The sequence below is a fragment of the Ranitomeya variabilis genome, chromosome 2 (genome assembly GCF_051348905.1).
Source record: "Ranitomeya variabilis isolate aRanVar5 chromosome 2, aRanVar5.hap1, whole genome shotgun sequence".
In the NCBI taxonomy this organism is placed as follows: domain Eukaryota; kingdom Metazoa; phylum Chordata; class Amphibia; order Anura; family Dendrobatidae; genus Ranitomeya; species Ranitomeya variabilis.
The window spans coordinates 801,931,067-801,956,881 of record NC_135233.1 but is presented as its reverse complement, the minus strand read 5'-3'; the positions used below and the strand labels follow the sequence as shown (position 1 = coordinate 801,956,881).

Genomic DNA, 25,815 nt, shown 5'->3' with positions numbered 1-25,815 from the left:
ACTGCTTTATGAGGAGCCTAATCTTGAGAATCAGGCAGAAAAAGCGTTGCTGGCTATCTCTCAGGGTCAGGATGAAGCAGAGGTGTATTGTCAAAAATTTCGGAAATGGTCGGTGCTTACTCAATGGAATGAGTGTGCCCTGGCTGCAAATTTCAGAGAAGGTCTTTCTGAGGCCGTTAAGAATGTTATGGTGGGGTTTCCCACCCCTGCAAGTCTGAGTGATTCTATGGCTTTAGCCATTCAGGTTGATCGGCGTTTGTGGGAGCGCAAATCTGCTCATCCTTTGGCGGTATTTTCTGAACAGAGACCTGAGTCTATGCAATGTGACCGAACTCTGACCAGAATTGAGCGACAAAGTCATAGATGTCAAAATGGGTTGTGTTTTTACTGTGGTGATTCTACTCATGTTATCTCAGCATGCTCTAAACGCTTAAAAAAAAAAACCTGTCACCATTGGTACTATACAGCCTAAATTTATTTTGTCTGTTACTTTGATTTGTTTTTTGTCGTCCTACCCGGTTATGGCTTTTGTGGATTCGGGTGCTGCCCTGAATCTGATGGATTTGTCGTTTGCCAGGCGCTGTGGTTTTGTCCTGGAGCCTTTGGAATTTCCTATTCCTCTGAGGGGAATTGATGCTACGCCATTGGCTGAGAATAAGCCTCAGTATTGGACGCAAATGACCATGTGCATGACTCCCGTACATCAGGAGGTGATTCGCTTTCTTGTTCTGCATAATTTGCACGATGTTGTCGTTTTGGGTCTGCCATGGCTGCAAGCTCATAATCCAGTTTTAGATTGGAAAGCTATGTCTGTGTCAAGTTGGGATTGTCAGGGAATTCATGGCGATACTCCGTTGGTGTCTATTGCTTCTTCCACTCCTTCTGAGGTCCCTGAGTTTTTGTCTGACTACCAGGATGTATTTGATGAGCCCAGGTCCCGTGCCCTGCCTCCTCATAGGGATTGTGACTGTGCTATAAATTTAATTCCTGGTAGTAAATTCCCTAAGGGACGACTTTTTAATTTGTCTATACCAGAGCATGCCGCGATGCAGAGTTATATAAAGGAGTCTTTGGAGAAGGGACATATTCGCCCATCCTCTTCCCCTCTTGGTGCAGGATTTTTTTTTTGTGGCCAAGAAGGACGGTTCTTTGAGACCTTGTATAGATTATCGTCTTCTGAATAAAATCACAGTCAAATTTCAGTATCCTTTGCCACTATTGTCTGATTTGTTTGCTCGGATTAAGGGTGCCAGTTGGTTCACCAAGATAGATCTCCGTGGTGCGTATAACCTTGTGCGCATTAAGCAGGGAGATGAATGGAAAACAGCATTTAATACGCCCGAAGGCCATTTTGAGTACTTGGTGATGCCTTTTGGACTCTCTAATGCTCCTTCTGTGTTTCAGTCCTTCATGCATGACATCTTCCGAGAATATCTGGATAAATTTATGATTGTTTATCTGGATGACATTTTGGTCTTTTCTGATGATTGGGAGTCCCATGTGAAGCAGGTCAGGATGGTGTTTCAGGTCCTGCGTGCTAATGCTTTATTTGTGAAGGGCTCAAAATGCCTCTTCGGAGTACAGAAGGTCTCCTTTTTGGGTTTTATTTTTTCTCCTTCTACTGTGGAGATGGACCCAGTCAAGGTCCAGGCTATTCATGACTGGACTCAGCCCACGTCTGTTAAGAGTCTTCAGAAGTTCTTGGGTTTTGCTAATTTTTACCGTCGTTTCATCGCTAATTTTTCTAGCGTGGTTAAACCTTTGACGGATTTGACCAAGAAGGGTTCTGATGTGACTAATTGGTCTCCTGTGGCTGTGGAGGCCTTTCGGGAGCTGAAGCACCGGTTTTCTTCAGCTCCAGTCTTATGTCAGCCAGATGTCTCTCTCCCCTTCCAGGTCGAGGTTGATGCTTCTGAGATTGGAGCAGGGGCTGTTTTGTCGCAGAGAAGCTCTGATGGCTCTGTGATGAAGCCATGTGCTTTCTTTTCAAGAAAGTTTTCCCCTGCCGAGCGGAATTATGATGTTGGTAATCGGGAGTTGTTGGCTATGAAGTGGGCATTTGAGGAGTGGCGACATTGGCTCGAAGGAGCTAAACATCGTGTGGTGGTCTTGACTGATCACAAAAATCTGATTTACCTTGAATCTGCCAAGCGCCTGAATCCTAGACAGGCTCGTTGGTCGTTGTTTTTCTCCCGTTTCAACTTTGTGGTCTCATACCTGCCTGGTTCGAAGAACGTGAAAGCTGATGCACTTTCTAGGAGTTTTGTGCCTGATTCTCCGGGAGTTTCTGAGCCGGCTGGTATTCTCAGAGAGGTAGTGATTTTGTCTGCCATTTCCCCAGATTTGCGACGAGTGCTGCAGAAATTTCAGGCGGATAGACCTGACCGTTGTCCACCAGAGAGACTATTTGTCCCGGATAGATGGACCAGCAGAGTTATTTCCGAGGTTCATTCTTCGGTGTTGGCGGGTCATCTTGGGATTTTTGGTACCAGAGATTTGGTGGCTAGGTCCTTCTGGTGGCCTTCCTTGTCGCGGGATGTGCGTTCCTTTGTGCAGTCTTGTGGGATTTGTGCTCTGGCTAAGCCTTGCTGTTCTCGTGCCAGCGGTTTGCTTTTGCCTTTGCCTGTTCCGAAAAGGCCTTGGACGCACATTTCCATGGATTTTATTTCGGATCTTCCAGTATCTCAGAAAATGTCTGTTATCTGGGTGGTGTGTGATCGTTTTTCCAAGATGGTCCATTTGGTGCCCTTGCCTAAGTTGCCTTCTTCCTCCGATTTGGTTCCTCTATTTTTTCAGAATGTGGTTCGCTTGCACGGCATTCCTGAAAATATTGTGTCTGATAGAGGATCCCAGTTTGTGTCCAGGTTTTGGCGGACTTTTTGTGCTAAGATGGGCATTGATTTGTCTTTTTTGTCGGCCTTCCATCCTCAGACTAATGGCCAAACCGAGCGAACTAATCAGACGTTGGAAACTTATTTGAGATGTTTTGTTTCTGCTGATCAAGATGATTGGGTGACTTTTTTGCCATTGGCCGAATTTGCCCTTAATAATCGGGCTAGTTCTGCTACTTTGGTTTCGCCTTTTTTCTGCAATTCTGGTTTCCATCCTCGTTTTTCCTTGGGTCAGGTTGAGCCTTCTGACTGTCCTGGGGTGGATTCTGTAGTGGATAGGTTGCAGCAGATTTGGAACCATGTGGTGGACAATTTGAGGTTGTCATAGGAGAAGGCTCAGCGCTTTGCCAACCGCCGCCGCGGTGTGGGTCCCCGACTTCGGTTGGGGATTTGGTGTGGCTGTCTTTTCGGTATGTTCCTATGAAGGTCTCCTCTCCTAAATTCAAGCCTCGCTTCATCGGTCCTTATAAGATCTTGGAAATCCTTAACCCGGTGTCTTTTCGTTTGGATCTCCCAGCATCGTTTGCCATTCATAATGTGTTCCATAGGTCTTTGTTGCGGAGGTATGTGGTACCTGTGGTTCCTTCTGTTGAGCCTCCTGCTCCGGTGCTGGTCGAGGGCGAATTGGAGTACGTGGTGGAGAAGATTTTGGATTCTCGTATCTCTAGACGGAGGCTTCAGTATTTGGTTAAGTGGAAGGGCTATGGTCAGGAGGATAATTCCTGGGTTGTCGCCTCTGATGTTCATGCGGCCGATTTGGTTCGTGCCTTCCACGCGGCTCATCCTGATCGCCCTGGGGGTCTTGATGAGGGTTCGGTGACCCCTCCTCAAGGGGGGGTACTGTTGTGAATTCTATTTTTGGGCTCCCTCTAGTGGTCACAAGCGGTACTGTGTAGTGTTGTCTTTCTGCAGGTTGGCTGCATCAGCTGGTTTGTTATTCTTGGTTGGTTTCCTATTTAGCTCACCTGGAGACTCAGTTCCTTGCCTGCTATCAATGTGTTCAGTGCTCTTCAGATTCCTTGTGTCTACCTTGCTCCCAGTCTCTCAAGACAAGCTAAGTTTTTGTTTGATCATTTTTTGATTATCAGTGTTCATTATGTTTTTAGTCCAGCTCGCTAAAATGTGATTTCCTCGCTTGCTGGTTGCTCTAGGGGACTGAGTTTCTCCCCCCACACCGTTAGTTGGTGTGGGGGTTCTTGAAATCTCAGAGTGGATATTTTGTAAGGGTTTTTTACTGACCGCATAGATTCCCTTTTCTATTTTCTGCTATCTAGTATTAGTGGGCCTCATTTGCTGAATCTGTGTATGTGCCTTCCTCTTACCTCACCGTTATTATCTGTTGGGGGCTTCTATATCTTTGGGGATTATTTCTCTGGAGGCAAAAGAGGTCTTTCTTTCTCTCTAGGGGTAGTTAGTTCCTCAGGCTGGCTCGAGACGTCTAGGATTTTTAGGCACGTTCACCGGCTACTTCTAGTGTGTTTGGATAGGTTCAGATTTGCGGTCAGTTCAGTTTGCCACCTCCCTAGAGCTTGTCCTATGTTTGTTACTTAGTTGGAGTAATTTGTGATCCTCAACCACTAAGGATCATAACAATACACTAAACCCAACAATGCAAACAAGCTGAAGGCTGCTATCAAAGCAACCTGGGCTTCCATAACACCTCAGCAGTGCCACAGGCTAATCGCCTCCATGCCATGCTGCATTGATGCAGTAATTGATGCAAAAGGAGCCCCAACCAAGTATTGAGTGCATTTACTGAAAATACATTTCAGTAGGCCAACATTTTGGATTTTAAAATCATTTTTCAAGCTGGTGTTATTAATAGTGATGAGCGAATATACTCGTTACTCGAGATTTCTCTAGCATGCTCGGGGGTCCTCTGAGTATTTTGTAGTGCCCGGTGTTTTAGTTTTTCTTGCCGCAGCTGAATGATTTACATCTAGCCAGCATAAGTACATGTGGGGATTACCTAGCAACCAGGCAACCCCCACATGTACTTATGCTGGCTATCAGATGTAAATTATTCAGCTGAAGAACTGAAATAAATTAACTTTTTGATGATATTCTAAGTTTGTGAGATGCACCTGTATTTAACCATACTTAAAGGGGTTGCTTCCTTTCAGTAAATGACCACATAGGTTGGCTGACATTCTGTCAATGTGACTTCCGCACCGCAGCCAATGCCATACACCAAGAGCAATGGCGCAGATACGCCAGGGGACCTCAGGAAGGTGAGTATAACCAGGTTTGTTTCTTTATAGTAATCTGCAGCCGTGGGCATTTATCTACTGAAACCCGTCAAGCGTGTAACTAAACTCTAAACTTTTCAAACATCTTTGCTCTTCTATCTTAAAATCCTGTTTATTTTCTGTCCGATTCATACGGAATCCTACATAATAGGCTTTATTATGGCACCACAGAGCTCAGTTTGTAAAATATGTCATTTACCAATATTAATCACTTTAACTTTCAGAATAAATGTTCCTTTATGTTTATTTAAAGTTAAAAAGTTCCTGGCATTAATAGATCACTGACACCGTTCGATTCTACTTACTCATCTGCAAAAAAAGATTACCTAATAAGGCCTCATGTTCTAAACAAACCTTTCTGCGTAGTTGATCGCATGGTGCATATTTTGCTTTTCTTCCATGAGACAGGAACGTGTGGCAGGAACAGTGAACGTTTTGGATTTTACGTTACTTTACCGTCCATCTTAAGCTTTTTCTGTTCTTTTTGCTTTGTGTTTAGTTTTTCTCCGGATCACAATCCGCGCAAGTGAGTATATATCCTATTCTAGTGAACTGTGACATGCAGGTTATGTGTCTGAATCTAATTGCATCATGATAGAACACACATTTTTTTTAGCTGTATTTAAATTTTATAACTTTTTATTGAAACTTTATATTCAGTCATATTGCACTGACATTGAAAATATTCAAGAATCTGCTGTAATGTGATAACGTTTGATCATATGATATTTAGTAAAACTGATGGCCAATATCACTCACAGCATTCACATTTTAACAGTACTTGTAGTATGGTTTTATAACAATGGTTGCTATGGTTTATGTGTTTGGTAGTGAAAGTAATGCATAAATGCCATTTTGTTACAATATTTTATTATTTTGATTTCATAGTTTTCTATGAATGACAGAATTATTCGTTTAATGACCATATAAAATAAGTCTTATTCACCCCTTGCTATTGTTGGGCTGTCAGGTATAAAGCATTGCTGCTGACTAATCTTATAGTGCCTTCCTTAGTATGGATTATTTGTGTATGCGTATGTCACATTTTCCCCTACCCCGTGTGTAATACATGTTTAATTCATCTTTCAATTCATATTTGACAACTAAACTGATGGTTCCGCTCACATTATTGCCCATAACAAGCACTTTTTTATCTAAACACAAGTCATGTATTCAGGAATATTAGGGAACAAGGAAGGTTTCTGTTAAAGGCAATTTGTGACCAGGTTTTTGACACCACATCACAGAGTCAGAGACTATGATTCCATCAATGTATCATTTGCTGGGCTGCTTGCTACAGTTTTGATAAAATCACTAATCTATGCGCAGCAGATCTATCAATTCTCTGAATGCTGAGATCTGTATAATCCCACCCACACCGCTGATTGGCAGCTTTCTGTGTACACTGTGCATAGGCAGAAAACTGTCAATCAGTGGTGGGACAGGGTCATACAGAGCTAATGATCATGGAGCATCATATGTCAGCAATCTTTTACTGTAATTATAATCATCTGATAAAATAAGGATTTTATCAAAACTACAGCAAGCAACCCAGTAAGTATCCCAGTGCTTGAATCAGAGTCTCCATATTTACATCATATTGCTGGCAAAAGCTGGTGACAGATTCCCTTTAAGTGATAGAAATTCTTCCCCTGTATGTTTCTACAGTGTTACTTGCAAATCCAGCAATTTTCTTCACTCAAATTAGTCTGATGGTTCTGTTTTTATAAGATTCATGACTGATGTTATAGATTCATTATAATTTGTAAATTCATGGCACTTGACACAATTGCAAAAAAAGTGCAAATCCATAATTGTTTTTTGTGTTTTTTTTTATTTATGATATTCACTATATGGTAAAACTGACCTGGCAATATGATTCCCCAGGGCAGTACAAGTACGCAGATACCAAACATATATAGGTTTTTTTATTTAAGTGGTGAAAAAAATTCTTAAAATTGAAAGAATTTTTTTTTTTTTTTGCTCATGTCGCCTTTTTCCAAGACCCTATAGTGTTTTCATTTTTCAGGATATGAGGCTGTGCGAAAGCTTATTTTTTGCACCCTGAGCTGACGCTTTTATTGATAGCTTTTTTGATACAATGGTTTGATTGCCTTTTTTTGCAATGTTGAGGCAGCTAAAAAAAGTAATTCTTGCATTTTGATTTTTTTTTCTCGCTTTGACACTTATCGATCAGATTAATTTACTGTATATTTTGATAGATCGGACTTTAATGAACACATCAATACCAAATATGTGTATTTTTTTCAATGGAGTTAAAGGGGGGGGGGGTGATTAGACTTTTCTGTGTTTTTTTAATTTTCTTTTATATTTTTAAATACTTTTTTTCCTCAGTTTTTACTGACTGCAATAGTCCACTTAGGAGACTAGAAGCTGTGATCGTCTGCTCGCTTATACTGTACATAGTAGTGCTTCAGCACTTCTATGTATAGCAAAAATCACGATCTCCTATGGACGCTGGCCAGGAGTAATGTAATGACAGGCACTGGAGGTCATCAGCATACCCCCGGCTGTCATGATAACCCATCTGCACCCCTTGTCACGTGATCGCGGGATGTATTACGTGCTTCCTACTGAGCGTGTTAAATCCCACTGTCAGTGATTGATAGTGGGATTTATCTTGTTATCAGCCACTGCAGAATCCGTTGTCATGTGCGGGGAAAGATATGGGCTTGGCGTGTGAGTCCACATCAAACGCAGGGACACAAACTTAGACATAATTATACGTCAAAGGTTGTGAACGGGTTAAAGGGAATCTGTCACCAAGTTTTGCCACCTAATCTAAGAGCATCTGTTACGCATCTCGGCATCTTGATTGGTTTTGCAAGTGGCCATGTTTGATCCTCTGTGATTATCTGCCAAAGCGCACCAGGACACACACCTGTGTCTTGTTATTACGACTCTTAGTTTTCATGTGTCCTGTCTGCCTGCGGTTTCCAGTGCTTCCAGTACCTGCACCATACCTTCTTTCTAGTGTCCTGTCTGCCTGCGGCCTCCAGTGCTTTCAGTACTTGCAATATACCTTCATTCTGGTGTCCTGTCTACCTGCAGCCTCCAGTGCTTCTAGTGCCTGCACCATATCTTATATCTGGTGTCCTGTCTGCCTGCAGCCTCCAGTGCTTCCAGTACTTGCATCATACCTTCTTTCTTGTGTCCTGTCTGCCTGCGGTCTCCAGTGCTTCTAGTACCTGCACCATACCTTTTTTCTGGTGTCCTCTCTGTCTGTGGCCTCCAGTACTAGTGCCTGCACCATACATTCTTTCTGGTGCCTGTCTGCCTGCAGTCTCCAGTGCTTCCAGTACTTGCACCATACCTTCTTTCTGATATCCTTTCTGCCTGCGATTTCCAGTGCTTCTAGTACCTGTATCATACCTTTTTTTCTGGCTTCCTGTCTGCCTGCAGCCTCCAGTGCTTCTAGTACTTACAACATACCTTCTTTCTGGTGTCCTTTCTGCCTGCAGTCTCCAGTGCTTCTAGTACCTGTACCATACCTTTTTCTGGTGTCCTGTCTTCCTGCAGCCTTCAGTGCTTCCAGTACCTGCACTGTACCTTCTTTCTCGTGGGCTGTCTGCCTGTGGTCTCCAGTGCTTCTAATACCTGCACCATACCTTCTGTCTGGTGTCCTGTCTGCCTGGGGTCTCCAGTAGGGTTGAGCGACTTTTATTTTTATAGGATCGGGTCGGGTTTCACGAAACCCGACTTTCTCAAAAGTCGGCGACTTCTGAAAATGGTCGACCCGTTTCGCTCAACCCTAGTCTCCAGTGCTTCTAGTACCTGCACCATACCATCGGCCGATCCTATAAAAAAGTCGGGGTCGGCCGAAACGCGAAACCCAATGCAGTGCAATGGAATACTATGGTTCCCAGGGTCTGAAGGAGAGGAAACTCTCCTTCAGGCCCTGGGATCCATATTTAAGTGTAAAATAAAGAATTCAAATAAAAAATATTGATATACTCACCCTCTGACGAGCCCTGGTAGTAATCGGCATCTTCCGTTCCTAAGAATGAGCGCGTTCAGGGCCTTAGATGACGTCACGGCTTTGTGATTGGTCGCGGCGGCCCACGTGACCGCTCAGCGACCAATCACAAGCCGTGACGTAATTCTCTCAGGTCCTAAATTCCTCATTCTAGGAATTTAGGCCATGAGAATTACGTCACGGCTTGTGATTGGTCGCTGAGCGGTCACGTGGGCCGCCGCGACCAATCACAAAGCCTTGACGTCATCTAAGGCCCTGAACACGCTCATTCTTAAGAAGAAAGGCTGCCGGAAAGAAGCAGGGCACGTACGAGGGTGAGTATATACCTAATAGGAATATACTCACCCTCGGCTTCTTTCCGGCAGCCTTCCTTCTTAAGAATGAGCGCGTTCAGGGCCTTAGATGACGTCACGGCTTTGTGATTGGTCGCGGCGGCCCACGTGACTGCTCAGCGACCAATCACAAGCCGTGACGTAATTCTCATGGCCTAAATTCCTAGAATGAGGAATTTAGGACCTGAGAGAATTACGTCACGGCTTGTGATTGGTCGCTGAGCGGTCACGTGGGCCGCTGCGACCAATCACAAAGCCGTGACGTCTTCTAAGGCCCTGAACGCGCTCATTCTTAGGAACGGAAGATGCCCGTTACCAGCGGCGATGTCCAGGCTGCATCGGAGAGGTGAGTATATCAATATTTTTTATTTTAATTCTTTATTTTACACTTAAATGTGGATTCCGATACCGATTTCCGATATCGCAAACATATCGGAACTCGGTATCGGAATTCTGATACCAGATTCAGAAGATCGCCGACCTCATGGCCGACCCCACACAGGGGTCGGGTCAGGTTTCATGAAACCCGACTTTGCCAAAAGTCGGCGACTTCTGAAAATGGTCGACCCGTTTCGCTCAACCCTAGTCTCCAGTGCTTCTAGTACCTGCACCATACCTTCTTTCTGATGTCCTTACTGTCTGTGGCCTCCAGTGCTTCTAGTACGTGCACCATACCTTTTTCTTGGTGTCCTGTCAGCCTGGAGCCTCCAGTGCTTCCATTCCTTGTTTCATTCACCAGCGGTGACATCATCACTGGCATTTTCCCACGATCCGGAGGTCACGGCAGTTCTGGTGAATGATGCTGTGCTCTCAGCATCTCATTCACCAGTGGTTTTCAGCTGGAACGGTCCCATTTTGGCACCATCTACTGTAAGTTGAAAACTATTTAGCCCCAGACATGGATTACGGCTTGGGACACAAGGACGGACAGGTATGGTATATTGTTTTTTTATTTTATTTTTATTACAGGAGATCGAGGGCTTTGGGGAATTAGGCGAGGTTGTAAGTATGGTTTAATTAAGAATATTAAAGGAGCTACAGGCTGCTGTTTTTAGGCTGGGGGCCTATATCAATGGCCCCTTAGCAGCCTGAGAATACCAGCCCCCAGCTGTGAGCTTTAGCAAGGCTGGTTGTCAAAAATGTAGGGGACCCCACGCCATTTTTTTAAATTATTTATTTAAATAATTAAAAAAAAACAGCATGGGGACCCTTCTGTTCTTGATAACCAACCTTGCTGAAGCTTATAGCTGGGGGATGCAGCCCCCAGCTGTGAGTTTTGCCTGGTTCGTTCAAGAAAATAGAGGGGAACCCACGTCGGGTTTTTCATTCATTTATTTCATTTATTTCGTTAGATCGCAGGCGGTGGCTGAGGGATACCCCCATCATCTGCTCCTGCTGTCACTGTTATTAGTGGCAGCAGGTGTCGGATGAAGGGAATAAGGGTGACAAAAGTCACCTGCTGTCATTGTTCAGACTTTATTATAACTCTCATCATTCTCCTCTGCTCGCACTGGCAGACCAGGGGAGAATGATGAGAAATGATGAGAACCGTCTTCAGCACCTGCCGCCGGGGAACAGCACTTACAGTAGCGTTTCTTCCCCGGTGGCCGTCTGTGTGGTACTGATGCAACACACGTGTGCCACAAGTATTACATTCACAACACATGGACATGGATATCTCCGGTACCATTTTTTCTGATACCGGAAATGGACATGTAAAATCGACCTAAGATACATTTTGAGAAGTTAAGGACATCACAGCCCATACTCAAGTGGGATTCATTAGGAGGTGATTGACTTTCCCCAAGGAGAGCTGACATCTTAGTCATCTACTTTATAAAATGGGAGTAACCCCATTTATGAAATCCCATATGGTGTTGTATCCTATTCCTGGTAAATCAACATATATTTCAAATACATTATGTAAGATTAATCCAAATAACAGAATGCAGAGATGCTAAAAGACAGTTTCATGCTTTTTACATCTCTAAGTGCAAACTTTTGAGAAGATTAAATTACAGTCATTCTGCGTTTTTCTTTGGCTGAATGCTTTATATTATTTAAATAAGCCTTCATTTCCATGGAAGTATTATCTAAATGGCTGGTCATTGGCGCACTTACATAGTGATTATGGTAATTTTATCTTGCCTATATGTGTGCTGTGGATATGTCTCAGATTAGATCCTTACTGCATGTTATTTACAACTATTCTGATTACATATGGTGGCCATTTGGAAATAGTAATAAGTTGTCAGTCTGCGTGTTAACGTTTTCTTGTGAACAAGATGATCACTCTTGGTTTCTAGAAATAGGTAGATGCTGCTTGTACGAAATTGGAATTAAACTATTTCTACTGTTTAACTCTTGTAACCCTTCATAACTGGGTGCTTTTCCATTTTTGCGAGTTCCAGATGAAGCATAATTTGACGCGAAACAGCTGTAGCCCAGTCTGTGTGTCTTCACTCGGTATTCCCATATGACTTTGGAATAAAAAAAAGTACAAAATAATACGGTAACGAATGCCACTTATTTTTTAGTCTTATTTTATTTTTTTGTTGTAAAGCCGTATGTGGAGCTTGAATTGGGTGAAACAATTTGTAGTTTTGAATGACCTAATTTATTTTGACATAAAATGTACAGGGAATCGGGGAGAGGGGGATTCAAAGCATTTTTGAATGGCAAAAAAACACAGTTCCGGCTTTGTTTTTTTTGTTTTAATTATACATTATTGAAATGACCTGTGAGTATGATAATAGCAATACCCACCCTGTAAAGTTTTGTATTATTTACATGGTGGAAAGAAAAAACTGAAGTTTCTAAAACAAAAATGTGTTGCTATTTTCTGATACTCATTAATGGAGTTGTGTGAGAGCCTGTATTTGCATGGTGAGCTGACATTTTTGTTGTTACTATTTTGATGTACATGCAAGATTTTGATAGCTTCGTGTTGCATATTGAAGTAGAATCACAGTGACCAAAAAAATAACAATTCTAATGGTTTGATTAATTTCCTCCTTGTCTTTTACTCTTTTACTGTTCAGGCTATTGTAATTAATATTATATTTTCGTAGATCAAACGTATGAGGATGTGGGAATACCAAATATGATATATATACGATATATATATCATATTTGATATTCCCACATCCTCATAGGTCCGATATCTAATATATAAAGCTGAATGTGTGTATGTTGTATGTCCGGGATTGGCATCTGAACCGTCGCAGCTACAGCCACAAAATTTTGCACAGTCACACGTCTGGACCCCGAGAGCGTCATAGGCTATATTGTGAGGTGAAATTTTAACCCCGCGCTTTCCAATTCACCAAACAATTTTGCCCCTATCTACATAATGGGGAAAAAGTGAAAGGAAAAGTGTTGGAGGCGTCGCAGCTACAGGCACAAAATTTTGCACAGTCACACGTCTGGACCCCGAGAGCGTCAAAGCTATGTTGTGAGGTGAAATTTTAACCCCGCGCTTTCCAATTCACCAAACAATTTTGCCCCTATCTACATAATGGGGAAAAAATGAAAGGAAAAGTGTTGGAGGCAAATTAACAGCTGCCAGATGTGAACAAGGGGGACTTAAAGAATGAGAGCGATGGCGCCAAAGAGTATATACTGTACAGTTGCTAAGGTGGGGCCCCGACATGGGATAATCACCACACCACCACGGGGATATGAACACACACAAAATGCGCCACACACTACCACGTGCTCGAACACATATACCACCCTCAGCGCACATTTCACCACACATACACCAACCTCGCCACATAAAAGTTGAAACACAAAAGTCGCCGCTCAAAACTCGCCACGCGCAAAACTCTCCACATGCAAAACTCGCCACACGTGCAAAACTCACCTCATGGAAAACTCGCCACACGCAAAACTTGCACACGCGGAAAAATTGCCACATGCACAAACGTTGCAACTCATGCAAAAGTTGCCTCACACAAAACTTGCACATACTCAAAAGGCACCACACATAAAACTCGCCACGCGCAAAACTCGCCATGCGCAAAACTTGCTGCACACAACTTGCTACACTAACCTGTCACATGCAACTCGACACACAAAAAATTGCTACACGCATGTCGCCACACAAAACTCATCTCACAAAAGTTGCTACATGCATGTCGCCACACGCAACTCAACACACACAACTTGACACACGAAACTCGCCCTAAAACACACACAAGTCTGGTATTATCCTTCAAAAATAAAAATCTGATTAATAAGCTGACAAACTACAAGAGCAACAAATGTACCATATAGGAATCCGGCAGCTGTCAGTCACATGACCTGTCTATTATGTGTATGTGTGAGCTTATACATACTGCCAGGGGGTGGGCTTACTGTTGGCTGGGGATTTATCAGGCTGCCAATTTAGCTTACAAATACTGAGGTAAAAATACTGACCAAATAACATGTGAACGAGGTCTAATACAGGAGGAGATGACACACAGATATATACTATATACAGGAGAGATGACACACAGGTATATACTATATAGAGGAGGAGATGACATACAGGTACATACTACATACAGCAGGAGATGACATACAGGTATATACTATATACAGAAGGAGATGACACACAGGTATATACTATATACAGGAGCAGATTACCTACAGGTATATAGTATATACAGGAGGAGATGACATACAGGTATATGCTATGTATAGGAGGATATGACATACAGGTATATACTATATACAGGAGGAGATGACACACAGATATATACTATATATAGGTGAGATGACACAGGGATATACTATATACAGGAGGAGATTACATACAGGTATATACTATATATAGGAGGAGATGACATACAGGTATATACTATATACAGGGGAGATGACACACAGCAGGTATATACTATATACAGGGGAGATGACATACAGGTATATACTATATACAGGAGATGACATACAGGTGTATACTATATATAAGGGAGATGACAAACATGTATATACTGAGGTGAAAATGAGAGGTGTGAGGTGAAAATGAAAAGTTGTGAGTGCAAAATGAGAGGAGTGAGGGAAAATAGTGGAGTGATCGGAAAATGACAGATGTGAGGTCGAAATGACAAGTGTTAGGGGGGAATGAGAGGAGTAAGGGGGAAAATGAAAGATGTGATGGGGAAAATGAGAGGCGTGATGGGAAAATAAGAGAAGTGAGGTGCTATAACTAACCACAGATATTTACTATGCCCAGGCAACGCCGGGCTCTTCAGCTAGCTTAGATTTACAACCTCCATGCTTTTCTCATGGTCAACTTTATGTGGCCTGTTCAAGAGTTGGAACAGCCAAAAATCTGTTTGTCTTTGCACCTGAAGGAAAAACTAAGAATGTCGTTTATCAAAAGGCTCTCGAATAAGTAGTAGAAGATTACTTCACATTACTTGGCCAATTTAGTTAAATCTGTGTGGAATATCTCTGGTGTTGAAATATATGTTGTAAAATGCTTCTATTAGCTTAGTTTTTGCCTTTTAATAATTACATTTCTATCTATTTGTTTTGTGGTTTTTTTGTGCAGAATAAATTTTTGTTAACACATTCTATTTTGCTAACAGCAGTTATTACCCCGGGCGAAGCCGGGTAGTACAGCTAGTATATATATATATAATATATACAGGGTGGGCCATTTATGTGGATACACCTGGGTGGGCCATTTATAAAGTTGGATCCAAAATGGCTGAAGTCGAGGAATTTCAACTTTCAAGACTTTTTTTATTTTTTTTACATTTTTTAAAAGCTGTTCCTTATTTTTTATTGTCTCCTGGACATCTGATTGATTGCTCTAGACAATACTAAAATATTGCAGTGCATAAAGAAAATAGCACAGGCCTTCAGTGGGCCTCTGGCTGACGTGGCAAACCAGTCATCATGCCACATTCCCCGAACTGACAGCCTTGTATTCCACTGTCAGAGAATAACAGCGTAATTTAATGGGTTAAAAGAAGCAATGGGATCTCTGCTCCAATTGCTGCTGTTTTAAGCCCCAAACTGACTGCGTGACCCAGAAAAAGACCGCTGTGTTCTTCTTCATAGTTGCAAGGTAAATTTATTGTCAGTACCACCATGCGCATCATTCTTATCCATACTACCTTCATAAGTGACAAAGGTCATAAAGACTCGGGAGGGTTGAAACGTTCAGGATACAGATTGTCGCATAGAATGATATCCTACTTGGCATATTGATGTTGTGTACTTCACAATATATTCACCTTGCAACTGCTAAAGAGTACACAGTGACTTTTTCTGTGATTTGTTAGGGGCAACACACCCCACTCTGCTGAGTACCTAGACCCCATTTGATGAGTGCAATGCAGTTGCTGTTATATAGACTGCATAACACAGACGGCATCTGCCGGGTATAGTGCAGGCTCAGCGCCTGAACATGTTGCTTACATAGGCAGCACACATTGGAAATAACAGTATGGCCACGGTCAACTGACACATTGAGGGTCAAGGTGTAATTGACACATGGGATGCTTTTCTCAATCATGCAGTGGATTTATTGCTTACACTTTACTTTTCTCTTTGTAGAATTTCTGTGGCCTACTTTGGGTGTAGGTTTTTGGAGCCAATTGCTGTTATTTTTAAGTTGGTATTTTTTTCTCAACATGTCAATCAACCCCAGGCTAATTTTAGTTTAATTCAAAATCAATGAGTTAGTTGAATTGGATTATGAAATATCTTGGCTCCCTGGTCTATGACCTCTGCGGTTTGGGCGCATGAATAAGATGACAAGTTCTCTTTAAGATTATGTTCACATGCATTTTTGCAGCAGTTTTTTAAATGCTTTTTTACACAAATTTGCTGCGTTTTACAGTACCAGCAAAGTCTGAGATTTCAGAAATCTGCACACACATTAGTTTTTTTTCTGACCGTTCTGTCAAAGAGCTGCGTCCCTCCTTTCAGCGTTTTTGCAGCGTTTTTCACCCATTGAAAGCAATGGGTAGTGCAAAAAACACAAATCGCTTCAAGAAATGCAGGTATCAGGTTTCGCTGCGTTTTTGGTTCCAAAATCTGAAGTTGAAGTTTCAGATTGCGGTATTTTTTTATGCACTAAACTTTACCAGCATGCGCAAGAGACAAATGTACTCTGAGAAAAACTCAGTAAAAATTCACAAAAAAGCCATAAACGCAGCAAACACTAAGCAATATCTGCTTTTTTGACATTGCTTCTTTACTGCCAAGTGAGCAGGGTTTGCCTGCAGAAAAAAATACATAAAAAATGCAACGTGTGAACATCGCCTTAAGATGCTTCAAAGGAGCATGAAAAGTTCAAGTATCCGGCACTCAGTTTAGTGGATTCATTAACAGCATGAAGATAGTGTACATAAACCTTTCGGACACTGGACCTTCATCAGTTACAAACTAAATGGTTCAAATAGATTCAGAGAAATTCAAACAGATAGCATATGGGTATCCGGCTCTTTTTGTTTCAAGCATAAGCTAGTGCCTAAGAGGGAGGTGAGCCTATGGCAACCCACACTGTGGCGACTCCTGTCGCTGCCATAACCCGATACGGTCGCTTTTTATGTATAACAGGTTGGGACCCTATCGGTGCACCTAGTTATAATGCCAGAGTGCCGTCCTTCCTTAACATTCTAAAGGAGCATGGACGGGGCATTGAAACAGAACTGCAGCTTGGAAATTGGGATAGAAGGAAGCAAAATAAAGTAATAAGGTATATTAGAAAAAATGACCGTATTTTTCGGTCTATAACATGCACCCCAGGTTTTGACAGCAGAAAACAGGAAAAACATTTTTCTTATTAATTAAAACTTCCCTGATGATGTAAAGTGGAGGTTTCTTTCTTTTTACTATTTTTAATGCACTGGGGTAGAATAGGGAATTAATAGATCTATTGTCAATGTGTCTCTGCAGTGTGTATTATACACACCCAGCTCTGCTACATATGCACATATATAGACACACTGCTCTGCTACATATGAATATATAAACAAACATATCTCTGCTAAATATGCACATATAGACACATACGGCTATGCTACATTTGCATATATAGACAAACACAGCTGTGCCACATATTCACATATACGTACACACAGCTCTGCTACATGCACATTTACAGACATAAAGTGAGTACGGAAAGAATTCAGACACCTTTACATTTTTCACTCTTTTATTGCAGCCATTTTATAAATTAAAAAAAAAATCATTTTTTTCACATTAGTGTACATTCTGCACCCCATCTTGACTGAAAAAACAAATGTAGAAATTTTCGCAAATTTAATAAAGAAAAGCTGAAATATCACACGGTCATAAGTATTTAGACCCTTTGCTCAGACACTCATATTTAAGTCACATGCTGTCCATTTCCTTGTGATCCTCCTTCTACTCCTTCGTTGGAGGCCAGCTGTGTTTAATTAAACTGATAGGACTTGATTTGGAAAGGCACACACCTGTCTATTTAAGACCTCACAGCTCACAGTGCATGTCAGACCAAATGAGAATCATGAGGTCAAAGGAACTAGCCAAGGAGCTCAGAGACAGAATTGTGGCAAGGCACAGATCTGGCCAAGGTTACAACAGAATTTCTACAGTACTCAATGTTCCTAAGAGAACAGTGGCCTCCATAATCCTTAAATGAAAGAAGTTTGGGACCACCAGAACCCCAAGATCACTGTGGCTGAGCTCCAGAGATGCAGTAGGGAGATGGGAGAAAGTTCCACAAAGTCAACTATCACTGCAGCCTTCCACCAGTGGGACCTTAATGGCAGAGTCGCCCGACAGAAGCCTCTCCTCGGGGCAATACGTATGAAAGCCCGCATAGTTTGCTAAAACACACATGGAGGACTCCCAGACTATGAGAAATAAGATTCTCTGGTCTGATGACACGAATATAGATGTTTTTGGTGATAATTCTAAGCGGTATGTGTGGAGAAAACAGGCACTGCTCATCACCTGCCCAATACAATCCCAACAGTGAAACATTGTGGTGGCAGCATCATGCTATGGGGATGTTTTTCAGCTGCAGGGACAGGACAACTGGTTGTCATTGAAGGAAACGTCAATGTGGCCAAATACAGAGACATCCTGGATGAAAACCTCTTCCAGATTGTCTGGACCTCAGACTTGGCCAAAGGTTCAACTTCCAACAAGACAATGACCCTAAGCACACAGCTAAAATAACAAAGGAGTGGCTTCAGAACAACTCTGTGACCATTCTTGACTGCCCCAGCCAGAGCCCTGACCTAAACCCAATTGAGCATCTCTGGAGAAACCTGAAAATCGCTGTCCACCAATGTTCACCATCCAACCTGATGGACCTGGAGAGGATCTGCAAGGAAGAATGGCAGAGGATCCCCAAATCCATGTGTGAAAAACTTGTTGTATCATTCCCAAGAAGACTCATGGCTGTCCTAGCTCAAATGGGTGCTACTACTCAATACTGAGCAAAGGGTCTGAATACTTATGACCATGTGATATTTCAGTTTTTCTTTTTTAATAAATTTGCAAAAATTACTACATTTCTGTTTTTTGTCAGTCAAGATGGGGTGCAAAATGTACATTAATGAAGAAAAAATTAATTTTTTTTTTAATTTACCAATTGGCTGCAATGAAACAAAGAGTGAAAAATTTAAAGGGGTCTGAATACTTTCCATACCCACTGTGCACAGCTCTGCTACATGCAATTACACTGTTCATTATCATATCTTGCAGTTCCTGATCGGGACCTGAACAGAGGCTGCCCAAGTTCATCAGTCACATGACCTAAAAGGTTCTTGAGTTAATAAGGTGGAAGGTCCTTCAGCTGCTCAGCTTGTGCAGCCTCCATGCCGGTCCTGGTCCTGCTCTGCACCAATCACATAAATTAGTGTGAGGGCAGGAGGAGGGAGAGCAGTTTTCTCTGTGATTGGGAAGGCTGTGGTGTCATTGTTCTCTTCCATCACAGAAAGCTGCCTCTGGAATATAAGACGCGATCACCTTTTAGCAAAAGTTTTTCTTGTTCAAAAGTGTGCCTTATAATCCGAAAAGTAGGGTATAACTTTGTACTGCCTCTAAGATGATTAAATACAACAAAATCTTAGGCTACGTTCACATTAGCGTCATGCGACGCAGCGTCGCAGACGCAACGCACGACGCATCGAAAACGCACGCAAAAACACACCTTTTTAAACGCACGCGTCGGACGGATGCGTCGTAAAACGCTGCGTTTTTGGTGCGTTTTTGGTGCGTTTTTGGTGCGTTTAACCAAAAACGCAGCGTTTTACGACGCATGCGTTGTCAAACAATGATGAAACAATTTAGTGTCTAGACACTAACATCACCAATGAATAGAAGAGGGTGGGTCTAGTGTTTACACAATAGATAATGCCACCAATGGGTAGATGAGGGTGGGTATTAATGTAATAGTGGTATATATACCCCGGCATAGATTATTTCCAACCATAGAGCATCAAGATGGATCGTCCCATGGAGATTATCTACCTAAAATTTGAGCTGGAATTAGCACTTGCTATTGCATATGCTATTGCCTGTCATGAACAGAGGAAAAGGGACAAACTACGGAGAAGGAGTCATCGGCGTTTTTGGCTACACCCTATAGTGGAAGTCCGAGAGAGTCGTGGAGCCTATCACTGTCTGTTTGGCGAATTAAATGAGAACCAGGATAAATACTTTGAATACACAAGGATGTCACAAAACAGCTTCCGATATCTGTTGCGTCTGGTGGAAGGAACCATTTCAAGGCAGGACACGCAGCTCCGTAAATCGATTTCCCCCGAGGAACGTCTGCTGGTGACTCTACGGTACGTAATGCAATGTGAAGGATTTATATGTTCTTGCCATTTTTTAAACCCTTCACCCCGCGGCCCTTTTTCATTTTTGTGTTTTCGTTTTTCGCTCACCTCCTTCCCAGAGCCATAACTTTTTTATTTTTCCGTCAATATGGCCATGTGAGGGCTTATTTTTTGCGTGACGAGTTGTACTTTTGAATGACATCATTTTACCATGTCATGTAATAGAAAACGGGAAAAAAAAATTTCAAGTGCGGCGAAATTGCAAAAAAAGTGCAATCCCACACTTTTTTTTTTTTTTTTTTTGCTAGGTTTACTAAATGCTAAAACTAACCTGCCATTATGATTCTCCAGGTCAGTACGAGTTCATAGACACCTATGACTAGGTTATTTTTTATCTAAATGGTGTAAAAAAAAATTCCATGCGGTAGTTAAATGCCGCTGTCTGCGTTTGACAGCGGCATTTAACAGGTTAATAGCCGCGGGTGAATAGCGATTTCACCCGCCGCTATTGCGCGCACGACAGCTGTCCAAAACAGCTGACATGTTGCAACTTTGATGTGGCCTCAGCGCCGGAGCCCACATCAAAGGGGGAGACACGGCATGCACAGTACATGTACGGCGCATGTCGTGAAAGGGTTAAAGTTACGTGTTTTGGATTTGTGGGGTGGGGGATTGTAATTAATAATGAAAAATTAAAAATAATTTTAAAAAACATGGAGAAAATGCACAGAATCATTCTATACTTACATCTCTGGACAGCGGATGAATAGAAGTCGTCTGGTGTTCTGGAGATGTGCCTCTGGTGTCTTGCCTCAAGATGCTGCAGCAGAAGTGACAAACAATCCAACATTTTCTTTATATATGGGGGATGTTTTTCTCACTGTTTGCACTGTCTAGACATTGTCTAGACACTTTTTTGTTTCATTTTAGCTAACGACGCATGCGTCGCACAACGCACGCACGACGCACACCCGCGACGCAAGTGCGTCGTCAATAGGTTTCAATGGGAAATTGTAACGCATTGACGACGCACGAGCGACGCAAGTGCGACGCGCGCGTTTTTTGAACGCAACAAAAATGCTACATGTAGCGTCTTCGACGCCGGCCAGGTGCGGTGAAACGACGCATGCGTCGTGCGTTTTACCGAAAACGCACAACAACGCAACGCATGCGTCCCCAATGATAAAGATAGGGGCGCATGACGCATGCGTTGTCGTGCGTCGACGACGCTGCGTCGCATGACGCTAATGTGAACGTAGCCTTAGTTACTCTTTCAAGGGTTTTTCTCTCATTGAAAATAAGACAAGCTTAGGCTACTTTCACACTAGCGTCGGGAACAACCCGTCGCTGCGCGTCGGGCCGACGTTCCCGACGCTAGTGTGGTCTCCGCCGCACAACGGGGGCAGCGGATGCATATTTCCCACGCATCCGCTGCCCCATTGTGATGTGCGGGGAAGTGCGGGGAGGTGGGGGCGGAGTTCCGACTGCGCATGCGCGGTCGGAAAAAGCGGACCGTCGGGAGCAAAAAACGTTACATGTAGCGTTTTGTTTTCCCGACGGACCGCTACCATACGCCCAAACGCCGCCAAACGCATTCACCGTTTGGAAATGCGTCGCAAATGCGTCGCGAATGCGTCGCTAATGTTAGGCTACTTTCACACTAGCGTCGGGAACAACCCGTCGCTGCGCGTCGGGCCGACGTTCCCGACGCTAGTGTGGTCTCCGCCGCACAACGGGGGCAGCGGATGCATATTTCCCACGCATCCGCTGCCCCATTGTGATGTGCGGGGAAGTGCGGGGAGGTGGGGGCGGAGTTCCGACTGCGCATGCGCGGTCGGAAAAAGCGGACCGTCGGGAGCAAAAAACGTTACATGTAGCGTTTTGTTTTCCCGACGGACCGCTACCATACGCCCAAACGCCGCCAAACGCATTCACCGTTTGGAAATGCGTCGCAAATGCGTCGCGAATGCGTCGCTAATGTTACTCTATGACGAAACAACGTATCCAGCAAAAACTTTTGCTGGATGCGGCGTTTCGCAAAAACGACGCATTTGCGACGTATTGCAGTTAACGCTAGTGTGAAAGTAGCCTCAGGCTACTTTCACACTAGCGTCGGGAACAACCCGTCGCTGCGCGTCGGGCCGACGTTCCCGACGCTAGTGTGGTCTCCGCCGCACAACGGGGGCAGCGGATGCATATTTCCCACGCATCCGCTGCCCCATTGTGATGTGCGGGGAAGTGCGGGGAGGTGGGGGCGGAGTTCCGACTGCGCATGCGCGGTCGGAAAAAGCGGACCGTCGGGAGCAAAAAACGTTACATGTAGCGTTTTGTTTTCCCGACGGACCGCTACCATACGCCCAAACGCCGCCAAACGCATTCACCGTTTGGAAATGCGTCGCAAATGCGTCGCGAATGCGTCGCTAATGTTACTCTATGACGAAACAACGTATCCAGCAAAAACTTTTGCTGGATGCGGCGTTTCGCAAAAACGACGCATTTGCGACGTATTGCAGTTAACGCTAGTGTGAAAGTAGCCTCACTCTATGACGAAACAACGTATCCAGCAAAAACTTTTGCTGGATGCGGCGTTTCGCAAAAACGACGCATTTGCGACGTATTGCAGTTAACGCTAGTGTGAAAGTAGCCTTATACTCACTATCCGTAATGGTGCCACTCCAGCGATGTCAATGTGGTGTCTCCCGACTCTCCTTTGTCATTGTTATTCACACGAGCATTGCAACGAATCAGAGGCTGCTGACCGACTACAACCTTCACTATTTTAAATAAAAAACCCAGAAATCTTGATAAAAAATCAGCACTGTCAAAAACAGGCACAACACATACTCCAGAAAGGATATTGACATAAAAGAGAAAGGAGTACCAGATCACCCATGATAGTTAAAATATAATATTTATTATGAATAATTCTAAAATCATGTAACATACACTATACAAAATAGTATAAAATATATATATTTATGGACAAATACATAAAATTGTGAAGGACACAGACAAAAACCAACCACATTACATAGTGTACACAAGATCCTATATATCTGGTAGTGCATATAGCAACATATAACGCTAGTCAAAGGGAGAGATCCAGGGAAAACCACATAGATCACCACAATTGTGGTCCAAGAATAAGTATCCCAAACTCAGTGTACTATGTGCCAATCAAATATACAAATATCTCACCCAGATGGATCCGTGTACAATTTTGTTATTATAATATCACATGTTTAATTATATATTGTGCTTTGTTTATACTTGTTTTTCACTGTTTTTCACTTTTTTATTTTATTTGCACAGTCTTTAATGTAGAATAATAGTTGTCATTAGATTTATTATCTATTCACTTTGTTTATAATTTTTCCGGTTTATATTCAGTTAGGGGTCAAATAATTATTTTGGTCATTATTAAATCTCATTGGCATATGTGCTACCATGGTTACCACACTCACTCAGGATGTACCTCGTCGGGATTTGTGGTGGTACGTCATGTCCGGCGATTACTATGGTGATGTAGGATTGTGTGGCGCTGACTTGGTGTGGAGACATGTGCGCATGTCCGCGTTGTGTGCGGGCGGTGGCATCTCCTCGGCGTCTGTACTACGGCGCGTGCTGGCCTCGGTTACCATGGCAATGGCCGGGGCCGGCGCGCGTCGCACTGGACGCTTTGCGGTGATGTCACTTCCGGTTCTGCGGACTTCGCCGACATGCGCCGCTGATTGTATCCACATTTGGGACAGGTGTATAGGGGATATAAAGAGTGGAGACATACATGTGGCAGCACGGTCCCCTGAGGAAGCTTACGCGAAATGCGCATTGGGGCTACGTCTGACCACATACACGGATCCATCTGGGTGAGATATTTGTATATTTGATTGGCACATAGTACACTGAGTTTGGGATACTTATTCTTGGACCACAATTGTGGTGATCTATGTGGTTTTCCCTGGATCTCTCCCTTTGACTAGCGTTATATGTTGCTATATGCACTACCAGATATATAGGATCTTGTGTACACTATGTAATGTGGCTGGTTTTTGTCTGTGTCCTTCACAATTTTATGTATTTGTCCATAAATATATATATTTTATACTATTTTGTATAGTGTATGTTACATGATTTTAGAATTATTCATAATAAATATTATATTTTAACTATCATGGGTGATCTGGTACTCCTTTCTCTTTTATGTCAATAACCTTCACTATTTTGTCAGCTCTGATGGAATATCGAGGAGCAGCTTCTGATCAGCAACCTCTGATTGGCTGCAGTACTAAAGTGACAAAACAATGTAACACAAGCATCTGGAGACGTAGCACCGATATTGCAGGAGCAGCACCGATATGGGAGGCCGTGTTGACACTTTTACACAGTATAGTATATTGAACCTAAATAAATTTCTGTTTCCTAAATAGTTTCTGTCCATAGCTGGAAGGTATGCTTGGAATTGTGTTTACATTTTCTATACGGAAGGAAGCAATCAATGTTAGCATCTCTATTACAACTCATCTCAGAGGAAAAGAGGACTACAGAAATGATCTTCTGCTCATGTACATATCAGAACTGCCTTTCCCACAGTCAAATATCTAGGCACTTCTTTGGTATATAAACCTGAATGATGATTTTATAGTTATCCATTAGTGCAAATTTTTGTTTCGAAGTGCATTTATTAGGATCGGTTTTATTATCCATGGAATCTAGATTGCGTACATTCATGCTCCACCAATACTTGTTTTGATAGCTCTCTACATGGACATCTGGTGGTAGAATATGGCCCAGGCTTAGAGCCCTTGACTGCATTGTGCTGTAATGATTTACATTAACATAGATGAACCACTGATATTATCATGTAAAGCCATCCTTACAGTGTGTTTTCTCAGTTAAAGTTCCTTGATGCATGTTGTAATGGTTTCCTAACGACGTAGACAGACTTTCTGAATATCAACAAATATATTACAGTATATGAAGTGACACAGTCCACAGGTGTCCAAGGAATCCACTTGGTGCATAGCATAAAAAAGTAGTAAAGACGGCGCTCTTCAAGGAGATTAAAAAAAAAAAGTCCTTTATTATTCCATAGAAAAAAATCCATTAGCGACATTTTGACCTGTAATGTCATTATCAAGCTTGAAGGAAGCTTGATAAAGACCTTACAGGTCGAAACGTCGCTATTGAATGTTATATAATAAAGGAATTGTTTTGTAATCTCCTTAAAGAGAGCCATCTTTATTACATTTTTCATGATATGCACCAAACTTTCTGAAGATGTATCTTGATTCTGGCACATTTTTAAAGCTTTCCCTGCAATATTTTGATATTCATGTCTGCCAGATTCATTACAGTATATGCTTGCATTTCAGTACCCAAATTAATAGTGACCGGGTATATCGAAATTATATTTCCTTGTAATATATGTGGTATCAGAATATTATAGGTCACAGGGCAAGTGACTTCTGTAATTCTTAATAATATGTAACTCCTGCTGTTGCGGAACATGTTTTCAAAGAAATATCAGAAGCCTCATGTCAATAACTGATTTAATAACATGGACCC

The 25,815-nt window shown here is 42.6% G+C and overlaps 1 protein-coding gene across 31 annotated transcripts in view; it reads left to right on the top strand.

Moving 5' to 3' along the window:
• Nucleotides 1–25,815, top strand: part of RIMS1 (regulating synaptic membrane exocytosis 1) — a 535,376-nt gene that overhangs the window by 453,598 nt on the left and 55,963 nt on the right. Inside the window, exon 1 of one of the 31 annotated variants that reach the window (XM_077289933.1) lies at nt 5,559–5,666. The exons of the other annotated variants lie outside the window; for them this stretch is intronic. The gene's annotated coding sequence lies outside the window, so the exon portion shown is untranslated. Of the gene's footprint in view, nt 1–5,558; nt 5,667–25,815 lie in introns of those variants that run through there. 31 annotated transcript variants of the gene reach the window in all.